Genomic DNA, 15,040 nt, shown 5'->3' with positions numbered 1-15,040 from the left:
CATCCCCAGCCTCCGCGCATCCCCAGCCTCCGCACATCCCCAGCCTCAGCACATCCCCAGCCTCAGCACATCCCCAGCCTCCGCACATCCCCAGCCTCCGCACATCCCCAGCCTCAGCACATCCCCAGCACATCCCCAGCCTCAGCACATCCCCAGCCTCAGCACATCCCCAGCTCCAGCACATCCCCAGCACATCCCCAGCACATCCCCAGCACATCCCCAGCCTCAGCACATCCCCAGCACATCCCCAGCCTCCGCACATCCCCAGCCTCAGCACATCCCCAGCACATCCCCAGCCTCAGCACATCCCCAGCACATCCCCAGCGCATCCCCAGCCTCCGCACATCCCCAGCACATCCCCAGCCTCAGCACATCCCCAGCCTCAGCACATCCCCAGCCTCTGCACATCCCCAGCCTCAGCACATCCCCAGCACATCCCCAGCCTCAGCACATCCCCAGCACATCCCCAGCCTCAGCACATCCCCAGCCTCAGCACATCCCCAGCCTCAGCACATCCCCAGCCTCCGCACATCCCCAGCCTCCGCACATCCCCAGCACATCCCCAGCCTCAGCACATCCCCAGCCTCAGCACATCCCCAGCACATCCCCAGCCTCAGCACATCCCCAGCTCCAGCACATCCCCAGCACATCCCCAGCCCCAGCCTCCGCACATCCCCAGCCTCAGCACATCCCCAGCACATCCCCAGCCTCAGCACATCCCCAGCACATCCCCAGCGCATCCCCAGCCTCCGCACATCCCCAGCACATCCCCAGCCTCAGCACATCCCCAGCCTCAGCACATCCCCAGCCTCTGCACATCCCCAGCCTCAGCACATCCCCAGCACATCCCCAGCCTCAGCACATCCCCAGCACATCCCCAGCCTCAGCACATCCCCAGCCTCAGCACATCCCCAGCCTCAGCACATCCCCAGCCTCAGCACATCCCCAGCCTCAGCACATCCCCAGCCTCCGCACATCCCCAGCCCCAGCACATCCCAGCACATCCCCAGCCTCAGCACATCCCCAGCCTCCCACATCCCCAGCACATCACCAGCCTCAGCACATCCCCAGCCTCCGCACATCCCCAGCCTCAGCACATCCCCAGCACATCCCCAGCCTCTGCACATCCCCAGCCTCAGCACATCCCCAGCACATCCCCAGCCTCAGCACATCCCCAGCACATCCCCAGCCTCAGCACATCCCCAGCCTCAGCACATCCCCAGCCTCAGCACATCCCCAGCCTCAGCACATCCCCAGCCTCCGCACATCCCCAGCCCCAGCACATCCCAGCACATCCCCAGCCTCAGCACATCCCCAGCCTCCCACATCCCCAGCACATCACCAGCCTCAGCACATCCCCAGCCTCCGCACATCCCCAGCCCCAGCACATCCCCAGCACATCCCCAGCACATCCCCAGCCTCAGCACATCCCCAGCCTCCGCACATCCCCAGCCTCCGCACATCCCCAGCCCCAGCACATCCCCAGCCTCAGCATATCCCTAGCACATCCCCAGCCTCCGCACATCCCCAGCCTCCGCACATCCCCAGCCTCCGCACATCCCCAGCCTCCGCACATCCCCAGCCTCAGCACATCCCCAGCCTCAGCACATCCCCAGCCTCAGCACATCCCCAGCCTCCGCACATCTCCAGCCTCAGCACATCCCCAGCCTCAGCACATCCCCAGCCTCCGCACATCCCCAGCCTCAGCACATCCCCAGCACATCCCCAGCCTCCGCACATCCCCAGCACATCCCCAGCCTCAGCACATCCCCAGCCTCCGCACATCTCCAGCCTCAGCACATCCCCAGCCTCAGCACATCCCCAGCCTCCGCACATCCCCAGCCTCAGCACATCCCCAGCACATCCCCAGCCTCAGCACATCCCCAGCACATCCCCAGCCTCCGCACATCCCCAGCCTCCGCACATCCCCAGCACATCCCCAGCCTCAGCACATCCCCAGCCTCCGCACATCCCCAGCCTCCGCACATCCCCAGCCTCAGCACATCCCCAGCACATCTCCAGCACATCCCCAGCCTCAGCACATCCCCAGCCTCAGCACATCCCCAGCCTCAGCACATCCCCAGCCTCCGCACATCCCCAGCACATCCCCAGCCTCAGCACATCCCCAGCCTCAGCACATCCCCAGCACATCCCCAGCCTCCGCACATCCCCAGCGCATCCCCAGCCTCCGCACATCCCCAGCCTCCGCGCATCCCCAGCCTCCGCACATCCCCAGCCTCCGCGCATCCCCAGCCTCCGCACATCCCCAGCCTCAGCACATCCCCAGCCTCAGCACATCCCCAGCCTCAGCACATCCCCAGCCTCCGCACATCCCCAGCCTCCGCACATCCCCAGCCTCAGCACATCCCCAGCACATCCCCAGCCTCAGCACATCCCCAGCCTCCGCACAACCCCAGCCTCAGCACATCCCCAGCCTCAGCACATCCCCAGCACATCCCCAGCCTCAGCACATCCCCAGCCTCCGCACATCCCCAGCCTCCGCACATCCCCAGCCTCAGCACATCCCCAGCACATCCCCAGCCTCAGCACATCCCCAGCCTCCGCACAACCCCAGCCTCAGCACATCCCCAGCCTCAGCACATCCCCAGCCTCCGCACATCCCCAGCCTCAGCACATCCCCAGCACATCCCCAGCCTCCGCACATCCCCAGCCTCAGCACATCCCCAGCCTCAGCACATCCCCAGCACATCTCCAGCACATCCCCAGCCTCAGCACATCCCCAGCCCCAGCACATCCCCAGCCTCAGCACATCCCCAGCCTCAGCACATCCCCAGCCTCTGCACGTCCCCAGCCTCTGCACGTCCCCAGCACATCCCCAGCCTCAGCACATCCCCAGCCTCAGCACATCCCCAGCCTCAGCACATCCCCAGCCTCCGCACATCCCCAGCCTCAGCACATCCCCAGCACATCCCCAGCACATCCCCAGCCTCAGCACATCCCCAGCACATCCCCAGCCTCCGCACATCTCCAGCCTCAGCACATCCCCAGCACATCCCCAGCCTCCGCACATCTCCAGCCTCAGCACATCCCCAGCCTCCGCACATCCCCAGCCTCAGCACATCCCCAGCACATCCCCAGCCTCAGCACATCCCCAGCACATCCCCAGCCTCCGCACATCTCCAGCCTCAGCACATCCCCAGCCTCAGCACATCCCCAGCACATCCCCAGCCTCCGCACATCTCCAGCCTCAGCACATCCCCAGCCTCAGCACATCCCCAGCCTCCGCACATCCCCAGCACATCCCCAGCCTCAGCACATCCCCAGCCTCCGCACATCCCCAGCCTCCGCACATCCCCAGCCTCAGCACATCCCCAGCACATCTCCAGCACATCCCCAGCCTCAGCACATCCCCAGCCTCCGCACATCCCCAGCCTCTGCACATCCCCAGCCTCTGCACATCCCCAGCACATCCCCAGCCTCCGCACATCCCCAGCCTCTGCACATCCCCAGCACATCCCCAGCCTCAGCACATCCCCAGCCTCCGCACATCCCCAGCCTCAGCACATCCCCAGCACATCCCCAGCCTCAGCACATCCCCAGCACATCTCCAGCACATCCCCAGCCTCAGCACATCCCCAGCCTCCGCACATCCCCAGCCTCCGCACATCCCCAGCCTCCGCACATCCCCAGCCTCCGCACATCCCCAGCCTCAGCACATCCCCAGCCTCAGCACATCCCCAGCCTCAGCACATCCCCAGCCTCAGCACATCCCCAGCACATCCCCAGCCTCAGCACATCCCCATCCCCAGCCTCAGCACATCCCCAGCCTCCGCACATCCCCAGCCTCCGCACATCCCCAGCCTCCGCACATCCCCAGCCTCCGCACATCTCCAGCCTCAGCACATCCCCAGCCTCAGCACATCCCCAGCACATCCCCAGCCTCCGCACATCTCCAGCCTCAGCACATCCCCAGCCTCAGCACATCCCCAGCCTCCGCACATCCCCAGCACATCCCCAGCCTCAGCACATCCCCAGCCTCCGCACATCCCCAGCCTCCGCACATCCCCAGCCTCAGCACATCCCCAGCACATCTCCAGCACATCCCCAGCCTCAGCACATCCCCAGCCTCCGCACATCCCCAGCCTCTGCACATCCCCAGCCTCTGCACATCCCCAGCACATCCCCAGCCTCCGCACATCCCCAGCCTCTGCACATCCCCAGCACATCCCCAGCCTCAGCACATCCCCAGCCTCCGCACATCCCCAGCCTCAGCACATCCCCAGCACATCCCCAGCCTCAGCACATCCCCAGCACATCTCCAGCACATCCCCAGCCTCAGCACATCCCCAGCCTCCGCACATCCCCAGCCTCCGCACATCCCCAGCCTCCGCACATCCCCAGCCTCCGCACATCCCCAGCCTCAGCACATCCCCAGCCTCAGCACATCCCCAGCCTCAGCACATCCCCAGCCTCAGCACATCCCCAGCACATCCCCAGCCTCAGCACATCCCCATCCCCAGCCTCAGCACATCCCCAGCCTCCGCACATCCCCAGCCTCCGCACATCCCCAGCCTCCGCACATCCCCAGCCTCCGCACATCCCCAGCCTCCGCACATCCCCAGCCTCCGCACATCCCCAGCCTCCGCACATCCCCAGCCTCCGCACATCCCCAGCCTCAGCACATCCCCAGCCTCAGCACATCCCCAGCCTCAGCACATCCCCAGCCTCAGCACATCCCCAGCCTCAGCACATCCCCAGCCTCTGCACATCCCCAGCCTCTGCACATCCCCAGCCTCTGCACATCCCCAGCCTCCGCACATCCCCAGCCTCCGCACATCCCCAGCACATCCCCAGCCTCAGCACATCCCCAGCACATCCCCAGCCTCAGCACATCCCCAGCACATCCCCAGCCTCCGCACATCCCCAGCCTCAGCACATCCCCAGCCTCAGCACATCCCCAGCCTCCGCACATCCCCAGCACATCCCCAGCCTCAGCACATCCCCAGCCTCAGGACATCCCCAGCCTCAGCACATCCCCAGCCTCCGCACATCCCCAGCCTCCGCACATCCCCAGCCTCAGCACATCCCCAGCCTCAGCACATCCCCAGCCTCAGCACATCCCCAGCCTCAGCACATCCCCAGCACATCCCCAGCCTCCGCACATCCCCAGCCTCAGCACATCCCCAGCCTCAGCACATCCCCAGCCTCCGCACATCCGCAGCACATCCCCAGCACATCCCCAGCCTCAGGACATCCCCAGCCTCAGCACATCCCCAGCCCATCCCCAGCACATCCCCAGCACATCCCCAGCCTCAGGACATCCCCAGCCTCAGCACATCCCCAGCCTCCGCACATCCCCAGCCTCCGCACATCCCCAGCCTCAGCACATCCCCAGCCTCAGCACATCCCCAGCACATCCCCAGCCTCCGCACATCCCCAGTCTCCGCACATCCCCAGCCTCTGCACATCCCCAGCCTCCGCACATCCCCAGCCTCTGCACATCCCCAGCCTCCGCACATCCCCAGCCTCCGCACATCCCCAGCCTCTGCACATCCCCAGCCTCCTCACATCCCCAGCACATCCCCAGCCTCTGCACATCCCCAGCCTCAGCACATCCCCAGCCTCAGCACATCCCCAGCCTCAGCACATCCCCAGCCTCAGCACATCCCCAGCCTCTGCACATCCCCAGCCTCAGCACATCCCCAGCCTCAGCACATCCCCAGCCTCTGCACATCCCCAGCCTCAGCACATCCCCAGCCTCCGCACATCCCCAGCCTCAGCACATCCCCAGCCTCAGCACATCCCCAGCCTCAGCACATCCCCAGCCTCAGCACATCCCCAGCCTCAGCACATCCCCAGCCTCCGCACATCCCCAGCCTCAGCACATCCCCAGCCTCAGCACATCCTCAGCCTCAGCACATCCCCAGCCTCAGCACATCCTCAGCCTCAGCACATCCCCAGCACATCCCCAGCCTCAGCACATCCCCAGCCTCAGCACATCCCCAGCCTCCTCACATCCCCAGCACATCCCCAGCCTCTGCACATCCCCAGCCTCAGCACATCCCCAGCCTCAGCACATCCCCAGCCCCAGCACATCCCCAGCCTCAGCACATCCCCAGCCTCAGCACATCCCCAGCCTCAGCACATCCCCAGCCTCCGCACATCCCCAGCACATCCCCAGCACATCCCCAGCACATCCCCAGCCTCAGCACATCCCAGCCTCCGCACATCCCCAGCCTCCGCACATCCCCAGCACATCCCCAGCACATCCCCAGCACATCCCCAGCCTCAGCACATCCCCAGCCTCCGCACATCCCCAGCCTCTGCACATCCCCAGCCTCCTCACATCCCCAGCACATCCCCAGCCTCCGCACATCCCCAGCACATCCCCAGCCTCAGCACATCCCCAGCCTCCGCACATCCCCAGCCTCTGCACATCCCCAGCCTCCTCACATCCCCAGCACATCCCCAGCCTCTGCACATCCCCAGCCTCAGCACATCCCCAGCCTCAGCACATCCCCAGCCTCAGCACATCCTCAGCCTCAGCACATCCCCAGCCTCCGCACATCCCCAGCACATCCCCAGCACATCCCCAGCACATCCCCAGCCTCAGCACATCCCAGCCTCCGCACATCCCCAGCCTCCGCACATCCCCAGCACATCCCCAGCCCCCGCACATCCCCAGCCTCCGCACATCCCCAGCCTCTGCACATCCCCAGCCTCCGCACATCCCCAGCCTCTGCACATCCCCAGCCTCCGCACATCCCCAGCACATCCCCAGCCTCCGCACATCCCCAGCCTCTGCACATCCCCAGCCTCCGCACATCCCCAGCACATCCCCAGCCTCTGCACATCCCCAGCCTCCGCACATCCCCAGCACATCCCCAGCCTCCGCACATCCCCAGCACATCCCCAGCCTCAGCACATCCCCAGCACATCCCCAGCCCCAGCACATCCCCAGCCTCCGCACATCCCCAGCCTCTGCACATCCCCAGCCTCCGCACATCCCCAGCCTCTGCACATCCCCAGCCTCCGCACATCCCCAGCACATCCCCAGCCTCCGCACATCCCCAGCCTCTGCACATCCCCAGCCTCCGCACATCCCCAGCACATCCCCAGCCTCCGCACATCCCCAGCACATCCCCAGCCTCAGCACATCCCCAGCCTCAGCACATCCCCAGCCTCTGCACATCCCCAGCCTCTGCACATCCCCAGCCTCCGCACATCCCCAGCCTCAGCACATCCCCAGCACATCCCCAGCCTCCGCACATCCCCAGCACATCCCCAGCCTCAGCACATCCCCAGCACATCCCCAGCCTCTGCACATCCCCAGCCTCCGCACATCCCCAGCCTCAGCACATCCCCAGCACATCCCCAGCCTCCGCACATCCCCAGCACATCCCCAGCCTCAGCACATCCCCAGCACATCCCCAGCCTCCGCACATCCCCAGCACATCCCCAGCCTCAGCACATCCCCAGCACATCCCCAGCCTCTGCACATCCCCAGCCTCAGCACATCCCCAGCCTCAGCACATCCCCAGCCTCAGCACATCCTCAGCCTCAGCACATCCCCAGCACATCCCCAGCACATCCCCAGCCTCAGCACATCCCAGCCTCCGCACATCCCCAGCCTCCGCACATCCCCAGCACATCCCCAGCCCCAGCACATCCCCAGCCTCAGCACATCCCCAGCCTCTGCACATCCCCAGCCTCCGCACATCCCCAGCCTCTGCACATCCCCAGCCTCCGCACATCCCCAGCACATCCCCAGCCTCCGCACATCCCCAGCCTCCGCACATCCCCAGCCTCTGCACATCCCCAGCCTCCGCACATCCCCAGCACATCCCCAGCCTCTGCACATCCCCAGCCTCAGCACATCCCCAGCCTCTGCACATCCCCAGCCCCAGCACATCCCCAGCCTCAGCACATCCCCAGCCTCTGCACATCCCCAGCCTCCGCACATCCCCAGCCTCAGCACATCCCCAGCACATCCCCAGCCTCCGCACATCCCCAGCACATCCCCAGCCTCAGCACATCCCCAGCACATCCCCAGCCTCTGCACATCCCCAGCCTCAGCACATCCCCAGCACATCCCCAGCCTCAGCACATCCCCAGCCTCAGCACATCCTCAGCCTCAGCACATCCCCAGCCTCCGCACATCCCCAGCACATCCCCAGCACATCCCCAGCACATCCCCAGCCTCAGCACATCCCAGCCTCCGCACATCCCCAGCACATCCCCAGCCCCAGCACATCCCCAGCACATCCCCAGCCTCCGCACATCCCCAGCACATCCCCAGCCTCCGCACATCCCCAGCCTCTGCACATCCCCAGCCTCCGCACATCCCCAGCACATCCCCAGCCTCTGCACATCCCCAGCCTCCGCACATCCCCAGCACATCCCCAGCCTCCGCACATCCCCAGCACATCCCCAGCCTCAGCACATCCCCAGCACATCCCCAGCCTCAGCACATCCCCAGCACATCCCCAGCCCCAGCACATCCCCAGCCTCCGCACATCCCCAGCCTCTGCACATCCCCAGCCTCCGCACATCCCCAGCCTCTGCACATCCCCAGCCTCCGCACATCCCCAGCACATCCCCAGCCTCCGCACATCCCCAGCCTCTGCACATCCCCAGCCTCCGCACATCCCCAGCACATCCCCAGCCTCCGCACATCCCCAGCACATCCCCAGCCTCAGCACATCCCCAGCCTCTGCACATCCCCAGCCTCTGCACATCCCCAGCCTCTGCACATCCCCAGCCTCTGCACATCCCCAGCCTCCGCACATCCCCAGCCTCAGCACATCCCCAGCACATCCCCAGCCTCCGCACATCCCCAGCACATCCCCAGCCTCAGCACATCCCCAGCACATCCCCAGCCTCTGCACATCCCCAGCCTCCGCACATCCCCAGCCTCAGCACATCCCCAGCACATCCCCAGCCTCCGCACATCCCCAGCACATCCCCAGCCTCAGCACATCCCCAGCACATCCCCAGCCTCCGCACATCCCCAGCACATCCCCAGCCTCAGCACATCCCCAGCCTCAGCACATCCCCAGCCTCAGCACATCCTCAGCCTCAGCACATCCCCAGCACATCCCCAGCCTCTGCACATCCCCAGCCTCAGCACATCCCCAGCCTCAGCACATCCCCAGCCTCAGCACATCCTCAGCCTCAGCACATCCCCAGCACATCCCCAGCACATCCCCAGCCTCAGCACATCCCAGCCTCCGCACATCCCCAGCCTCCGCACATCCCCAGCACATCCCCAGCCCCAGCACATCCCCAGCCTCAGCACATCCCCAGCCTCTGCACATCCCCAGCCTCCGCACATCCCCAGCCTCTGCACATCCCCAGCCTCCGCACATCCCCAGCACATCCCCAGCCTCCGCACATCCCCAGCCTCCGCACATCCCCAGCCTCCGCACATCCCCAGCCTCTGCACATCCCCAGCCTCCGCACATCCCCAGCACATCCCCAGCCTCTGCACATCCCCAGCCTCAGCACATCCCCAGCCTCTGCACATCCCCAGCCCCAGCACATCCCCAGCCTCAGCACATCCCCAGCCTCTGCACATCCCCAGCCTCCGCACATCCCCAGCCTCAGCACATCCCCAGCACATCCCCAGCCTCCGCACATCCCCAGCACATCCCCAGCCTCAGCACATCCCCAGCACATCCCCAGCCTCTGCACATCCCCAGCCTCAGCACATCCCCAGCACATCCCCAGCACATCCCCAGCCTCAGCACATCCCCAGCCTCAGCACATCCTCAGCCTCAGCACATCCCCAGCCTCCGCACATCCCCAGCACATCCCCAGCACATCCCCAGCACATCCCCAGCCTCAGCACATCCCAGCCTCCGCACATCCCCAGCCTCCGCACATCCCCAGCACATCCCCAGCCCCAGCACATCCCCAGCCTCCGCACATCCCCAGCCTCTGCACATCCCCAGCCTCCGCACATCCCCAGCCTCTGCACATCCCCAGCCTCCGCACATCCCCAGCACATCCCCAGCCTCAGCACATCCCCAGCACATCCCCAGCCTCCGCACATCCCCAGCACATCCCCAGCCTCAGCACATCCCCAGCACATCCCCAGCCTCTGCACATCCCCAGCCTCCGCACATCCCCAGCCTCAGCACATCCCCAGCACATCCCCAGCCTCCGCACATCCCCAGCACATCCCCAGCCTCAGCACATCCCCAGCACATCCCCAGCCTCTGCACATCCCCAGCCTCAGCACATCCCCAGCACATCCCCAGCACATCCCCAGCCTCAGCACATCCCCAGCCTCAGCACATCCTCAGCCTCAGCACATCCCCAGCCTCCGCACATCCCCAGCACATCCCCAGCACATCCCCAGCCTCAGCACATCCCAGCCTCCGCACATCCCCAGCCTCCGCACATCCCCAGCACATCCCCAGCCCCAGCACATCCCCAGCCTCCGCACATCCCCAGCCTCTGCACATCCCCAGCCTCCGCACATCCCCAGCCTCTGCACATCCCCAGCCTCCGCACATCCCCAGCACATCCCCAGCCTCCGCACATCCCCAGCCTCTGCACATCCCCAGCCTCCGCACATCCCCAGCACATCCCCAGCCTCCGCACATCCCCAGCACATCCCCAGCACATCCCCAGCCTCCGCACATCCCCAGCACATCCCCAGCCTCAGCACATCCCCAGCACATCCCCAGCCCCAGCACATCCCCAGCACATCCCCAGCCCCAGCACATCCCCAGCACATCCCCAGCACATCCCCAGCACATCCCCAGCCTCAGCACATCCCCAGCACATCCCCAGCCTCAGCACATCCCCAGCCTCAGCACATCCCCAGCCTCCGCACATCCCCAGCCTCCGCACATCCCCAGCACATCCCCAGCCTCCGCACATCCCCAGCCTCAGCACATCCCCAGCCTCAGCACATCCCCAGCCCCAGCATATCCCCAGCACATCCCCAGCCTCAGCACATCCCCAGCACATCCCCAGCCTCCGCACATCCCCAGCCTCAGCACATCCCCAGCCTCAGCACATCCCCAGCCCCAGCATATCCCCAGCACATCCCCAGCCTCAGCACATCCCCAGCCTCAGCACATCCCCAGCCTCAGCACATCCCCAGCCCCAGCATATCCCCAGCACATCCCCAGCCTCAGCATATCCCCAGCCTCAGCACATCCCCAGCCTCAGCACATCCCCAGCACATCCCCAGCACATCCCCAGCCTCAGCACATCCCCAGCCCCAGCACATCCCCAGCACATCCCCAGCCCCAGCACATCACACAGCACACTCCCCTGTGCAAGCTCTGGTCTTACCGTGTCTGGTACAGAAGGCAGATCCTTGGATGTCACCAGAAGATGACACGAGAGTAGCAGGTACACTAAGTACAGAGCAAGGAGCAAACTTTCCCCCTGCCAGCAGCGAGTGACGGAGTGTGCCAAAGGGGTCTCTCTATTAACTGCTTGTCCCAGACCCGATACAGACCACCAGGCATCAGGAGTCCAGGAACCCTCTACTTAAACACACGGGTTTCATCTCCCTGACTTCAAGAAAAAAAACTTCAGGTTGGATTGAATGAAAGGAATATTTTTATTTCTCAGCAGGGAAGGGGCTCAGGAGTGAGTAGGAAACAGGGGATGGGGAATCGGTGATTGGAGGAGAGTGCAGGGAGGGAGACGATAAAATGAGACAAGAAGTGGGGAGGGGAAAAAAGTTTCAGAACAGATTTAATGAGGTGGAAATGAATGGAGTTCTCGAATCACATTACTGAGAGGAGGGGGATAATGATTCAGTGAGGAGCAGAGAGAGGGAGGGGCAGGAGAGAAGCAGAGAGAGAGAGGGACAGGAGAGAAGCAGAAAGAGAGGGGGACAGGAGAGAAGCAGAGAGAGAGGGACAGGAGAGAAGCAGAGAGAGAGGGACCGGAGAGAAGCAGAGAGAGTGGGACAGGAGAGAAGCAGAGAGAGAGGGACCGGAGAGAAGCAGCAAGTGAGGGATATGAGAGAAAAAGAGAATGATTGGAGAGAGACTGCGAGTGAGGGACAGGAGAGAAGTAGAGGAAGGGACAGGAGAGAAGCAGAGAATGATTGGAGAGAAGCAGTGAGTGAGGGACATTGTAGAAGTAGAGAGAGGGACAGGAGAGAAGCAGCGAGTGAGGGACAGGAGAGAAGTAGAGAGAGGGACAGGAGAGAAGTAGAGAGAGGAACAGGAGAGAAGCAGCGAGTGAGGGACAGGAGAGAAGCAGCGAGTGAGGAACAGGAGAGAAGCAGCGAGTGAGGGACAAGAGAGAAGCAGCTAGTGAGGGACAAGAGAGAAGCAGCTAGTGAGGGACAGGAGAGAATCAGCAAGTGAGGGACAGGAATCAGCGAGTGAGGGACAGGAGAGAATCAACGAGTGAGGGACAGGAGAGAAGCAGCGAGTGAGGAACAGGAGAGAAGCAGCGAGTGAGGAACAGGAGAGAAGCAGCGAGTGAGAAACAGGAGAGAATCAGCGAGTGAGAGACAGGAGAGAAGCAGTGAGTGAGAGACAGGAGAGAAGCAGCGAGTATGGGACAGGAGAGAAGCAGCGAGTGAGAGACAGGAGATAAGCAGCGAGTGAGGGACATGAGAGAAAAAGAGAATGATTGGAGAGAGACTGCGAGTGAGGGACAGGAGAGAAGTAAAGAAAGGGACAGGAGAGAATCAGCGAGTGAGAGAGACAGGAGAGAATCAGCGAGTGAGGGATAGGAGAGATTCAGCGAGTGAGGGACAGGAGAGAATCAGCGAGTGAGGTACAGGAGAGAATCAGCGAGTGAGGGACAGGAGAGAATCAGCGAGTGAGGGATAGGAGAGAATCAGCGAGTGAGGGATAGGAGAGAATCAGCAAGTGAGAAACAGGAGAGAAGCAGCGAGTGAAAAACAGGAGAGAAGCAGCGAGTGAGAGACTGGAGAGAAGCAGCGAGTGAGGGACAGGAGAGAAGCAGCGAGTGAGGGACAGGAGAGAAGCAGCGAGTGAGGGACAGGAGAGAAGCAGCGAGTGAGGGACAGGAGAGAAGCAGCGAGTGAGGGACAGGAGAGAAGCAGCGAGTGTGCTTGGGATCATTGTCCGGTTGCATGAACCAATTTCGGCCAAGCTTTAGCTGTCGGGCAGATGGCCTCACATTTGACTCTAGAACACTTCGGTATACAGAGGAGTTCATGGTCGACTCAATGACTGCAAGGTTCCCAGGTCCTGTGGCTGCAAAACAAGCCCAAATCATCACACTCCACCACTGTGCTTGACAGTTGGTATGAGGTGTTTGTGCTGATATGCTCTGTTTGCTTTTCGCCAAACGTGGCGCTGTGCATTATGGCCAAACATCTCCACTTTGGTCTCGTCTGTCCATAGGACATTGTTCCAGAAGTCTTGTGGTTTGTTCAGATGCAACTTTGCAAACCTAAGCCGTGCTGCCATGTTCTTTTTAGAGAGAAGAGGCTTTCTCCTGGCAACCTTTCCAAACAAACCATACTTGTTCAGTCTTTTTCGAATTGTACTGTCATGAACTTTAACATTTAACATTCTAACTGAGGCCTGTAGAGTCTGAGATGTAACTCTTGGGGTTTTTGCAATTTCTCTGAGCATTGCACGGTCTGACCTTGGAGTGAATTTGCTGGGACGTCCACTCCTGGGAAGTTGGCAACTGTCTTGAATGTTTTCCACTTTTGAATAATCTTTCTCACTGTAGAATGATGGACTTTAAATTGTTTGGAAATTGCCTTATAACCCTTCCTAGATTGGTGGGTAGCAACAATTGCTTCTCTAAGATCATTGCTGATGTCTTCACTCCTTGGCATTGTGTTAACACACACCTGAATGCTCCAGACCAGCAAACTGCTAAAACTTTGGCTTTTATAGAGGTGGTCACACTTGCTGATCATCAATTAATCAAGGGCATTTGATTAGCAGCACCTGTCTGCTACTTAGCATCTTAATTCCTATGGAAGCAGTAAGGGTGTACTTAGTTTTTCACACATAGCTTCTCCATTTTGGCTTTATTTTTGTTAAATAAATCATGACACGGTGTAATATGTCATGTGTTGTTGTTCATCTGAGGTTGTATTTACCTAATTTTTAGACCTACTAAGGAACAGATGATTGTTATTATGTCCTGATATGTAAAACCATAGAATTCAAAGAGAGTGTACTTTATTTTTCACACAACTGTATATCTATATATATATTTCTCAAACCGTTGTATGCCTGTCTGTCTTGTGTCTCACTGTCCCTAGGGGCAATCACATTGGACCTTTGGCCCGTCACTCCGCCTCAGGCCAATGAGATGGCTCTCTTGGCCTGCCCGCCCCCGCACACCTCTCATTGGCCTGAGGCGAAGTGACGGGCCAAAGGGGACACACACACACACTCTCTCACTCTCTCTCCACCCCCCCATCACGTGCGCCACCCTGCACCGGCTCCCGGACGGAGGGGAAGCGCGGCCCCCCCTACCCCTGCCCTTCACCCCCCCACCTCCTGCCCTTCACCCCCCCCTACCCCTGCCCTTCACCCCCCCACCCCCTGCCCTTCACCCCCCCCTACCCCTGCCCTTCACCCCCCTACCCCTGCCCTTCACCCCCCCTACTCCTGCCCTTCACCCCCCCTACCCCTGCCCTTCACCCCCCCTACCCCTGCCCTTCACCCCCCCTACCCCTGCCCTTCACCCCCCTGCCCCTGCCCTTCACCCCCCCTACCCCTGCCCTTTACCCCCCTACCCCTGCCCTTCACCCCCCCTACTCCTGCCCTTTACCCCCCTACTCCTGCCCTTCACCCCCCCTACCCCTGCCCTTCACCCCCCCTACCCCTGCCCTTCACCCCCCCTACCCCTGCCCTTCACCCCCCTGCCCCTGCCCTTCACCCCCCCTACCCCTGCCCTTTACCCCCCTACCCCTGCCCTTCACCCCCCCTACTCCTGCCCTTTACCCCCCTACCCCTGCCCTTCACCCCCCCTACTCCTGCCCTTCACCCCCCCCCCCTGCCCTTCACCCCTGCCCTTCACCCCCCCCCCACCCCTGCCCTTCACCCCCCCACCCCTGCCCTTCACACCCCCCCCACCCCCTGCCCTTCACCCCCCC

General features: G+C 62.8%; 1 protein-coding gene across 1 annotated transcript in view; it reads right to left on the bottom strand.

Annotated features, from left to right (window-relative positions):
- The window catches only part of KCNJ10 (potassium inwardly rectifying channel subfamily J member 10), a 64,305-nt gene extending 52,779 nt beyond the window's left edge, over positions 1–11,526 (bottom strand). The window contains exon 1 of the mRNA XM_075608173.1: positions 11,272–11,526. The gene's annotated coding sequence lies outside the window, so the exon portion shown is untranslated. The remainder of the gene's footprint in view (positions 1–11,271) is intronic.
- Positions 11,527–15,040: the final 3,514 nt, after the last annotated feature.

This window comes from Ascaphus truei, chromosome 7 (genome assembly GCF_040206685.1).
Source record: "Ascaphus truei isolate aAscTru1 chromosome 7, aAscTru1.hap1, whole genome shotgun sequence".
NCBI lineage: Eukaryota > Metazoa > Chordata > Amphibia > Anura > Ascaphidae > Ascaphus > Ascaphus truei.
The sequence above is the reverse complement of the archived record's forward strand: the minus strand, read 5'-3'. Positions and strand labels throughout refer to the sequence as shown.